Below are 8,800 nucleotides of genomic sequence, written 5' to 3' on the forward strand. Positions count from 1 at the left end.
CTTGTTTTCTTAATATACACGTTTAATAAACCTACAGCAAATGTCGTGGAAAATTTTTATGTTTATACATCTAGCAGCGACATTTTATTTTAATATCTTACTCTAATCATTTTTTATTTGGAGTAAATTTGCCTTGGGAACCGATGCGAAATCTTCCATACAATCTAAGAAAGAACGCGGTGGCACCGACAATGAGGAAGATCTGAGCACACCTACTGGGCAGGAAAACTCAGAATTAGATGAGCTTCGTAAAAAGTTAGAAGCGCTACAAGCATCGCTGAATGCATCCTACGAAGAAAATAATTTGTTGAAGAGAGAAATACAATCGCGCGCCAACTCTGCCGGCGCGCACATCAAGCCAACGTCAATCGTGCCGACGTAAATACTACCAACATTTGTACCACTGCTGCCGGCTATAACCTTGCGGAACTTGTACCACTAACCAAGTGCCAATTTTTTCGACTATTGCCAACACTTCTAGAAAAGAAAACATCTCAACAACGGTAGGTTCTGCTCTTAATTATACATCTGCCTTTACTATAAACGCCATGGGCGTACCACATTGCCCCGACACATCTGCTAAAGTATCCACAAATCTTATCGCCCCTGTCAACGCGTATCGAGATTCAGAAAATTTCTGCTATAGTCGTTGCATTCCGAACCATGCTTCGTTTCTAACCTCAAACGATGTGCACAATGTGCAACAATCTCGCACATACGGGAATATTTATATGGGTAAAAACTCACCGCCGTATTTAAATAATTCGGGGTCAAATTCTACACCACATACCTAAGTCAATGCTCGAAAGCTTATCGATTTACCAGAATTTTATGGCTCGCCTGAAGAGTAGCCTATGTTCTCTGTTGCTTACCGCGAAACAACAAACACGTAGGTACGGATACGCAAACCTCGAAAACTTATTACGGAAAGCACGCGCTTTCCCAGCCATTCCAGCGGGTAAATTAAGTGAAATAATAAATTTATTCGCAATGGTATCTGACCTGACAGCGTTTCTTGAAATTGGCGGCGCACACCCTTATTTAGCAAACCCACACTTGTGGATTAATTGGTGAGCAAATTACCTCTTAGCAGGAGGGAAGAGTGGGTTCGCCACACCTTTAGTATCCAGAATCCGTATCCAAGGTGCGTGACTTTTGTGCCTGGGTACAGCAAGTTTCCACATATATTTCGGTGGCCAATGACATGACGTGCACGAAAAATGTAAATATAAATAAATCAGCTGTACATAAATCTAAAACTTCGAAAGAAGTGTTGACGATAGAAGAAAATAAGCAAAATTGCAAAATGTGTTACGAAAATCATAAACTGAGTTTATGTGAGAAGTTTAAAGAATTATACATTAGGTGGAACTTTGTCAAACAACACCAGCTATGCTTTAGCTATCTAAACACTGACCACGGTACTCAAAACTGCACTAGACGTCGAGAGTGTGAAATTTATTCTTGGAGAAAGCCACATAATCGCCTGCTACATAACTTAAAATTTAAACATGAGCGTAATAATACTGCGCCTAACAATATTGTCGTTGCGACTATAAGTGGCTGCAAAACTGCAAGTGCTTCTCAAACTGTTCAAGCTGTCAAAAGCGAAAGCAGAAAGCAAAACAAAATACATGACCGACTTACGTTATTGAAATATTTGCCGGTGAAGTTGATTGGACGAAAATGAACAATTGAAATAACTGCATTTATCGACGAAGGAGCGAAATTGTCCTTAACAGAAGAAAGCACTGCAGATTTGCTTGGTTTGGTGCTTTGGTTTGGTATGTTGTCTCTCAAGTGGATCGGAGATAAGGCTACGAGGGAGTTATCACGAGACGTGCGATTTGAAATCTGCGGTGCCTTGTGGTGTGCAGAGAAATTTTTTATGAATAACGTACGTACAACAAAAAAATTGTTGTTGCCACAGTAATCGCTTGACTTTGGCACAATTACAGAAAAGCATAAGGAACTAGAATGCCTTCCATTTAAACATTACAATAACAGCACAGCGCAGCTCTTAATTGGCATGTCCCACATAAATTTGATACGACCATTACAAATATTAAATTTCGATGATGGATTTATATCGCATAACACTAAACTTGGTTGGGTGTTGTTCGGGCCAACCGAACCCAATTGTGAAGAAGCTATGGTGGATCGTGTAGCAGTTGAGAACGACAATTTCCACCGACTTGCAAAAACAAATGACAGAGTATTTCGAATTGGAGAATTTAAAGCCGGCGTCGCTGCCTCGTGTGAAGTCAACAACCGACATAAGAGCTGAAAACATTTTGGAACAAACAGCAAGATATGTGGGCGGTACATATGAAACTGGGTTGTTGTTATTGTTGTTGTTGTTGTATTAACGATAAAGACACTCTCCGAAGGCTTTGGGGAGTGTTATCGATGTCGATGGTCCTTTGCCGGATATAGATCCGGTACGTTCCGGTAACAAAGCGCCATTAAGGTACTAGCCCGACCATATCGGGAATGAATTATATATGACCACATTAAACTTCCAAGGCCATCCCTCCCTCCCCACCCTCGAGTTCCATGAGGAGCTTGGGTTCGCCAGAGCCTCTTCTGTTAACGAAACAGGATTCGCCGCGGAAGGTGAGGTTGACAATTGGGTTGGAGAAGCTATATATTGCGCTGACGACCCCTTGAGAGGGTTGCGCTACACAACCCCTTGAATCCCCAGGGTTGTTGTGGAAGAGCGATGAGGTGTTTTTTTGTGAAAACTACAGTATGGCGTTAAGACGATTAGAGACCGTTGAGACCGCATGTCAAAAGATACTCAACTCACCAAAAAAGGAGGCATGTCAATAAACTCAATGCTAATGAGGAGTACCAGCCAAAATCGTTGCTATCTATATTATTGAAGTTTCGCCAGGGCAAAATCGGTGTATGCGGAGATATCAAGGAGATGTTCCACCGCGTTAATATAATAGACGAAGATCGGCCCGGCCAACGTTTTTTGTGGAGAGATGGTGACTCCACACAAGCTCCAAACTTATACACAATGAAGGCCATAATATTTGGCTCGATTTATTTGCCCTGATCAGCCCAGTATATTAAAAATTTGAATGCGGAAAAATATCGCGAGAAATACCCGCGTGCAGTAGAGGGTATAGTCAATCGACATTATGTACGCGACTACGTAGATTCTTTTTCGTCAGTGAATGAAGCAATCGAAGTGAAAAAGCAAATTATAGTTATACATTGCGCTGCCAACTTCGAGCTTAGACGTTTCGTATCAAAATCTGAGAAACTATTACATTCAAAACCAGAATCTGCAATAAACAACATGTTTCACGGCGAATCGAATTCTGAGAAAGTTTTGGGCATGTATTGGGATGCAAAAAATGATAATTTTTATTTTCAGCTAAATTTTACCAAAATTATAAAATTTAAAATGTACCAAAGACGGTGTTTTCAGGCAATCGATGTCCAAAAAAGATGGAAATTTTGAGTTTGATGATGTCGATTTTTGATCCATATGGGTTTTTATGTGACGTTATTTTGGCATCCAAAATAATGATGCAAGAGTTGTGGCAACAGAATACGGGTTGGCATGAACCTGTGCCTGACAAAATATACAAAGATTGGTACAAATGGTATGGCGAATTAAGTAAAATCGAAAAGTTTAGAGCGGCTAGGTGTTACCATCCATTCTTCACTCCAACGGATTCAGAGGTGGAATTACATGTATTCGTCGACACGGCGTAGTCTACACGCTGAGAAATTTTTCTGTAATATTTAGTATGCTAGCACTTCAAAGTGCTCCCCACCTCAAATTTATATAATTTTTGTTATACCCTTTCATATTTTTTCAAGTACGACGTAGTAGAAATTGGATATAATATATTAGCTTTCAAAGAACAGCATAATGGAAGTTGTTGTTAAGCAAATTAAATTTTACAGTGCGGCACATAATTTTTTATTAGGAGCTCTTTAATTTTTAAAGAACTGCATACTTAAAATTGGTAGTTTGATATGTAAATTTTCTCTATAAAAAAATATAAAAAAAAATAAATGTAAGGTGCGATAACCTCCGAAGAGATCTAAGGCCGAGCTTCTCTTCCAATTTGCGTCGTGCTCCTATTGATTTTCCCTTCAAATCGGCCGGACGGGACCTACATGTTTTATGCCGACTCCGAACGGCATCTGCAAGGCAGATGAGTTTTCACTGAGACCTTTTCATGGCAGAAATACACCCGGAGCACGCGCCAAACACTGCCGAGGGGCAACCCCGCTTAGAAAAATTTTCTTCTTATTGAAAAACCTTATTTCTAAAATTTTGATGTCGCTTTGCCCGGGGTGTGAACCCAGGGCATACGGTGTGGGTAGGCGGAGCACGCTACCATCACACCACGGTGGCCGCCACATTTTTCTATATGGGTAATTAAATATTAAAGACTGCGCAGACACTTTTATTGGGAATTTTCTAATTTTTACAGAGCAGTATACTGAAAAATCGTTTACAGATTTTCAAGTTTTACTATACGGATTATTAAAAATTAAAATCTGCATATGAATAGTTTCTACTTTTTAAATAAAAGTATACTAAAAATTGCGGCTGTACAAAGTATACTTTTAGATTTTAAAAGAACATGGTTTTTGTTGCCGCTAATGTTCAGCGCTGACATCAGATTCATAAATCTTCTTTATTGAATAAATTCTTTCCTATTTATACAAAAGTTCTTAACCTATACATATATACACTCTTACATTAATAATTACATACTAGAGGTGCATGACTCATTCATTTCATTTTTCGTTGAATGACCCAGTCATCTTACTTGGTGTTACCAAATAATTTTTTGCATAGTGGTAACTTGATATTATAAGTTTATATGTTTTGTTTTTTTTTTTTTGCTTTTATTCGCTTGCATTTGCTTTACATATTGTGCCCGTTATGCTCTTTCTCGCTTTTTCATAATAAGCTGATTTTTTCTCTTTTTTTTTGTGTATTTGCTATGATGGGTAATTTATTATGTTTGTTTGTTTTTTTTGTTTTTTGTTTTTTTTTTGCACAGCCGACCCTTAAGAGCGTCGACTCCCTTAAAAATCGGGATGTGAATTAATGGTAATTGGATACCAATATGAATTGTTTGTTTTTGTTTATTGACGAGTAAATTGGAATACTATTGTTGAAACTGTTTTTTTTTTTGTTGTTAAATTATTGTGAGTCATTAGCATATTTTATATTGGGTAAGCCTATTCTTATGGACTATTATTTCCTTATTTTGTAGGTAGGTTAAAAGTAGAAATGTTTCCTATTTCTATTTTCTAATCTATTTAGAATGAAATATATTTTCCTATTAGTAATAATACTTTTCCTAAAGTTATGACCTCTCTAAAACTAGGTTTCCTAACTGAAGGATCTCATACTTATATCTATTTCTTTAATTATTTCTATTAAATAACATCTTTTCATTGTTATTTCATTTCATTAGGGTTACATTAAACTTAGAAAAAAAATCCTTAGCTAATTTATAGAAATTTATAATATGAAATATCTAACTAATTATGTAGAAATTTAGGAGCTGCTATTGACGGAAGAGGAATGTAGTTTATATTAGCGGTAGCAGTTTAGCTAATTAGCGGAATGAGGATACAGTGGATGCAAAATTTATTCGATCTTTTAATTTATTTTTCATATTTTTCTAGCAACTTATTTGATCTTATTTGTCATGCGATTTCTGCGGCGGCCACCAAGACAGAATCATCATGACTTTTATGAAGAATTATTTTTATTTTTATACCGGGATTGTCACATGCACAAGCTCTTTGGTTAGTGCAATTATTTGATCTTTGAGAACTTGTGTACTTTTTTATTATTTTATTAAATTTGCCTACTGCAGTAAATATTCAATTCTTAATCACCAATTTGTCCCTCATGACAACTGTGTTTTTCCTTATAAATTTCAAGTCCTGGATTGCCGGCATTTCTTGTATGCCTGGTCGAATATTGTCATAAGTCAATAACTTCCTCAACAATCTGGTTGCTTGATAATTTTTCTACGCTAACATTATTCTATCCTAAGATGAAAATGAGCGCAACTATTCTTTTATTGCAAATTTATACAGCGCTTTAACATATATATATATAGGTTCTCTTTGTGACTTTTCTTCATTTTTGTTGTTAATATTGGCTGGTTGTGGAAAAAAAAATTTTTTTTCATATGTCCACTGACGCAAATTTTACCAGGGCTGTTTTATAAATATTTTCCTTTGACAGCCTTCAACGATCTTATTTTGATAACTTCCATGGAAACTATTACTTTGAAGTATGCAAATTATTGATTTGTCATTAAATTTGGGTAAGTGTAATGAAATTATTGATTTGTCATTAAATTTGGGCAAGTCTAATGAAGCTGCCTTTAAGGTCGTTTGCGATATTTTGAGGGTTAATAATTGAATTGTTTATCGCTCTTCATCAGCTTTGGTTTTGATACTAAAAATAGAGTTCTTTAGATACGAGTTTGAACGGGTTTTTGTTGCCTATATTTGAATTTCATATAACTTTTGAGCGTCATAGCTATTGTGACGATCAATAGCATGAATACGCAAATTGTAACTACTAACCAAACATCTGGAACGTTTGCCGAGTTTTTTGTGTCTATTTCTGTTGGTGGTTCATATTTTACGACTCTATTTTCCGTTGATTCCGAGTTTTCCTTCCCTAACTCGTATCCGGCTATCGCTATCATGATGCCTTCGACTATTTTTGCCCACCAAGACATTTTAAAACTTCTCTAATTTTAATAAAATGTTAAATATTTTATTTATAATTTTTTATTGTAAAAATTGTTATTCTAAAATATTTCTTAAAATATTTTTATTTAGGTAAAAAAAAATTTTTAATATTTCAAAAAAAAAGTTTATAATTTACTAGCTTAGTATAGTTTATAAGATATTTAAAAATATTTGTATCTATTCATAGTCAAAAAAAAAATTTTTCAGATGCTATTTTAATTTAACATTTGGCGTTTTCGGGGAACACACTACTCATCATCTGCATTATTTCCTCTACCCTGGTTGTGGGGTTTATTATGTCTCCTATTGTGGGATCCCTTTCCATTCCTATTATTTTCCACAATTTCTTTAATTCTTCTAATTCCTTTTGTAGGTCTCTAGTGTGTAGGATATTTTCGTCCCACCATTGCAGGGGGAAGTCTGAGGAGTCCCTTTGCATTTTAGTTTATTATTTAAATGGTGAAAAGTTGGTAGATTTTAAAAAGTTTCTAAAGTAAGAAGTTTTAATTGGAACTTTTATAAAATATCCTCGCAATTCTTGTATGCTTTATGTATGGATATGTAACGAAAGTTAACAGGGTATTTAAGAAGCTTTACGAAAACGCCCATAGTATTCCAATTTACGGACTTAAATTATTTTACTAATTCTCTTTTTTTATTGTTTTTTTTTTTTTTATTTTAGCTGAACAAATTAATTTTTAATATTTTAACATTATAAATTTCAAGTATTCTCTTAATTATACTCAGTTGAGCAGAGCTCACAGAGTATATTAAGTTTGATTGGATAACGGTTGGTTGTACATATATAAAGGAATCGAGATAGATATAGACTTCCATATATCAAAATAATCAGGATCGAAAAAAAATTTGATTGAGCCATGTCCGTCCGTCCGTCCGTCCGTCCGTCCGTCCGTCCGTTAACACGATAACTTGAGTAAATTTTGAGGTATCTTGATGAAATTTGGTATGTAGGTTCCTGAGCACTCATCTCAGATCGCTATTTAAAATGAACGATATCGGACTATAACCACGCCCACTTTTTCGATATCGAAAATTTCTAAAAACCGAAAAAGTGCGATAACTCATTACAAAAGACAGATAAAGCGACGAAACTTGGTAGATGGGTTGACGTTATGACGCAGAATAGAAAATTAGTAAGAGTTTGGACAATGGGCGTGGCACCGCCCACTTTTACAAGAAGGTAATTTAAAAGTTTTGCAAGCTGTAATTTGGCAGTCGTTGAAGATATCATGATGAAATTTGGCAGGAACGTTACTACTATTACTCTATATGTGCTAAACAAAAATTAGCAAAATTGGATGAAGAACACGCCCACTTTTTAAAAAAAAAATTTTTTAAATTCAAATTTTAACAAAAAATTTTATATCTTTACTGTATATAAGTAAATTAAGTCAAAATTCAACTCCAGTAATGATATGATGCAACAAAATACAAAAATAAAAGAAAATTTCAAAATGGGCGTGGCTCCGCCCATTTTCATTTAGTTTGTCTAGAATACTTTTATTGCCATAAGTCGAACAAAAATTTACCAATCCTTCTCAAATTTGGTAGGAGCATAGATTCTATGACGGTAACTGTTCTCTGTGAAAATGGGCGAAATCGGTGGAAGCCACGCCCAGTTTTTATAGACAGTCCACCGTCTGTCCTTCCGCTCGGCCATTAACACAATAACTTGAGCAAAATCCGATATATCTTTACTAAACTTAGCCCACGTACTTACCTGAGCTCACTTTTTCTTGGTATAAAAAATGGGCGAAATCTGACCATAACCACGCCCACTTTATCGATATCGAAAATTACGAAAAATGAAAAAAAAAATGCCATAATTCTATACCAAATACGAAAAAAGTGATGAAACATGGTAACTGGATTGGTTTATTGACACAAAATATAACTTTGGAAAAAACTTTGTAAAATGGGTGTGACACCTACCATATTAAGTAGAAGAAAATGAAAAAGTTTTACAAGGCGAAATCAACAGCCCTTGGAATCTTGGCAGGAATACTGTTAGTGG

The sequence above is a fragment of the Eurosta solidaginis genome, chromosome 1 (assembly GCF_040869045.1).
Source record: "Eurosta solidaginis isolate ZX-2024a chromosome 1, ASM4086904v1, whole genome shotgun sequence".
Classification (NCBI taxonomy): domain Eukaryota; kingdom Metazoa; phylum Arthropoda; class Insecta; order Diptera; family Tephritidae; genus Eurosta; species Eurosta solidaginis.